The sequence below is a fragment of the Lupinus angustifolius genome, chromosome LG03, assembly GCF_001865875.1.
Source record: "Lupinus angustifolius cultivar Tanjil chromosome LG03, LupAngTanjil_v1.0, whole genome shotgun sequence".
In the NCBI taxonomy this organism is placed as follows: domain Eukaryota; kingdom Viridiplantae; phylum Streptophyta; class Magnoliopsida; order Fabales; family Fabaceae; genus Lupinus; species Lupinus angustifolius.
In genome coordinates this window covers 3,678,887-3,683,002 of record NC_032011.1, presented here as the reverse complement: position 1 = coordinate 3,683,002, position 4,116 = coordinate 3,678,887, and positions in this window count along the sequence as shown.

Here is a 4,116-nt window from a genome sequence, read left to right as displayed (position 1 = left end):
AAAAAAAAAAAATTTCTTTTTTTTTTCGCTTGGGCGAGCTGAATCTCGCTCGGGCGAGCCAAATCTCGCGTGAGCCCTATTTAAGGCGATTTGCCTCTGTTTCATCTCGCTTGAGCGAGAGCACTGCAGCAGAACATGAAAAGTGCGATTTCTGCATCGCAATTCTTCGAAAATCAGCCAAAATTTTCAAGAACAAACAGCATAAAACAACATTCAATCATTTCAAATTGTTTTGTTTCATATTGAAAAGCATAAATATTTATGAAATAAATTAAATATCAACATATCTTTTTCATATATGGGAATGCTAAAAATCGAAAAACAAAGAACAAAGAACAAAGACATTATATTGTGTTGTTGACAATCAAAATAATACAAATTTATAAGCAAACAATTAAATAAGGTAATTGGGTTTAAGTAAAATTTCCAAGAGCACAAATATTGAGCCAAAATGAGTGTATTAAACAACATATATATTAAAAATCATCGAATAGAATAGAAGATGATAGATTTGTTGAATAAGTGAGTGAATAACCATGATCTTTACCTTATTTTAGAGGATGATACAGTCTATGTGTTTCTGAAACATGCAAAACCAAAAATTAAAATAATGATTCTTTGAATAAAAAAGTGTATAAGTAAGATAAGATATGCAGATAGAGAAAATTAATTTGCGGATATGTTTCAGGGGAGAACCAAACCATAAATAAAGAGAAAAAATGATAACAGTATGATAAGATGAGGAGATAAATATATTATTAACAAAAATAAATAGACAAATAAATGTAATAGTATAAGTAAATGTATAATATAATGGAGGGTACATACCATAGGTTTTGAAGGTTGATCTTCCTTGAGGAATATATCTTTACTTATCAGACACTAAAGGAGACACATGCTGGAAGAATATATCTACAAAATAATAAAATTAGTGAGAACACGTCTATAAAATAATGAAATCAATAAAAAATTAAACAAAAATCAATGATAAAATAATAACAGATGTATAAAATAAACCAAAAAATCAATGAAAATATGCTAAATATCATGTCTACAAAATAAATAAATAAATAATGCACTTTAAAGAAGATGATTGAAAAAGAAAGAAAAAAGACGATTATGAAGAGACATAATGAAATGAAATGAAACTGGAGAAAAAGAAGGTTGGAAGAGAAAGAGAGAGACATGAACCTCAATAACAATTCAAATGCAATTTAAGATATAGCATAAAAAATGCAATAATTATTATTAAATTATTACTATTGTCAAGAAATGACAAATATAATGTGAGAAGGTACATATGATTATCATGGAACCATTTAGGATGGGAAAAATAAAGGAAGAGATACATGTGACAATTGATGAGGTAACGTGAAGGATCAGATAACATGTAGCAATTGATGTGGTGGTGGAAGTTTATTTTGTTATGTATATGTAGTAAATAGATGTCGAAAAATAGAAGGTTGAAATCAAAAGCATGTAGTTTGACTCTACTTTTTATGTCCAAGGTGTAGGGAGATAAAGAGTTAATATATTACTATATTGATAACCAAAAAGTTATTATATTGAGTGTCCTTTTGACATTTTGTAGGTGAAGTATTGTCAAAAGTTTGAGCCTCTAATTTTATTTTAAGAGTAGAGTATTCTTACTTATTACAATGTTATAAAACTCGGCTTGGACTGACCGGTCCAATCGTTCAACCATGAATCAGATATTTGATCGGTCTGAGCCTTTCACTTAACTGGTTTATATTAAAAACGGATTGACTCGGTTCAACTCGATCGATTTAAGCCTAAAATCGGTGACTCGGATGGTCGGATTGCCCAAGTCAATCAAAAACTATATTTTTCTAAAAACAACCAAAACAATGGTGTTTTAAGACCCAAAAAACTTTTAAATTATTTGTAATTATATTTGTCATTTGTTAACTTATATTATAACAAAATATTTGTTGTTTAATTAAATTTTAAACATATATGCACTTTCTTGCAATTAAAACGTAATATATGTGTTGTTTGACGATGTTTTCAGCTTGTTTGTGACATTTTATAGTAGTAAAATATTATTTGTTAGTTATTTAATTAGGTATGATAATATTTTTAAATTTGAAATTTAAAATTATTAAATAATATTAACTAATGTTATGAATTTTTTAGAACTTTTAATAGAAACCGAGCCAACCGATCTAATCAATGACCCACTGGTCCAACCAGTAACTCATTGACTCAATGCCTAGCTGAATCATTGACTGATTCGAGTTTAATAATACTGCTTATTATGGACTTGAAACTAATATTATTTTTTTATAAAACCACTTTCTTAATGAATATTAAATGGTGACTTTCTTTTCTTACTTCAGACGAAACCTTTATTTTAATTATACATTAACTATATAATAATATAAAATAATGATCATCATAAACAACCAATAATTGACAACATGACAAATTTTAAAAAATAAAAATAATATATTATTATCATATAAAGATAAAATTAGTTATATGAGTAAAAAAAATATTTTCCAACCTCCATTAATTATGAGTCATGTGCAACACACTTGTCAAACTGACACTAACACTATATTAATACCGTAGTATATAAAAGTAAAAAAAATGAGAAGATTGAAGAGTCCAGAACAAGGGACGTTTGAGAAAAACAAGTGAGAAGTGAATATTTTTGTGTGAATTCCTTGACTCTATTATCAATAACCTATTTTACCTTTTTTAATCATAGAAGTGAATTAATTAAGGTGTCTATTAGTTTGTGAGGTAAACCAATGGGGTAACCTATGATTTGTCGACTAGGAGAACCCCTTGGAGACCATATTCTTGTAAAAAATTCATAGCATAGTTTGGTTTATTTTATTTGCATTGTTATTAATAAATGAGAGTTTAATTCTCATGTAGTCTTAGGATTTACGTTTATTTCTCAATCAACCTTGATGACAACCTCTAAGGGGTGCCTTTGATTGTAGGATCGTTTTAGCTTGAAATTAAAAGCTTTATAAATCAGAATTCGGTTTTGATATTGATAGAGATTTTTAGGCCAATTTTAAGATAGATTTGTGGGAAAAATGGAAAAGTTACGAAGATGGAGACGCCACAAACTTAAGAGCTTGATAAGTCAATGATATTCACCACAAGGAATGATCTTTGATAAGCATTTAGACGCCACACCGAGAGGGTGATGAGTCTTAGAACGCTACAAATATAAGGATCTTAATAAGTTCGAGTTAAGGAGCTTTGGCTCAACTTTAGGAATTCAATCCAATTTTTCTCAAAACCAAACTTAACTTTTACTAATGATGAATCAAATATAAATAGGCAATCTGCATTGGCTAAAAAGATAAGAGCCTACTTAAAATAAAATCCTAACTATCTTTGAATACTAAAAGATAATATCCTATTTAATAATGAAAATAAATATGGTTGAGGTTTTGGGGTTTTGGGTGAATTCTTTGAAGTATGACTTGGTCTTGAGTTGTTGAATGATTGAAGATTTGGATTTGAATCAGCCTTGAAAATCCCTCTAATTAATTTGGCTGAATTTAATCATAGAATTTCATTGCTTGAGTGAATTTGATCATCTTTTCTTCATCCCTTTAGTATAACCACAAGTTGGTTATGAAATGAAAGTCAAGTAGAGCCTTGACTTGTTCCAATCAGCCTCTTATCATCTCCTTAATTTGTGTCTTGTCGTATCCCGATGAGTAACCACATGTTGATTAAACTAATCTGATTTGGCCAAGGAAAATGAATAAATATCTCTAATTATCTTTTAAGTCTTGCATATTTGTAGTTGTGTCCTTTTGTGCTCTTACATCCTTCTTATTTTCATGCCACATTGTTTATGCTACACCACTTAGCCACTATTGGGCCAAATTACAAGGAAATAAATAATTTCTCAATCCCCAAAATACATCAAATTAAATACTAAAATACTTGAATGAAAAATAAACATAAATTTTAAGACTACGTGATAATTAAATTCTCATTTATTAATAATAACAATGCAAATAAATTAAACCAAATTATGTTATGAATTATTTGCAAGAACATGGCCTCCAAGAGATTCTCATAATCAAATGATATGCTTCCAAAAATCATAGATTGTCC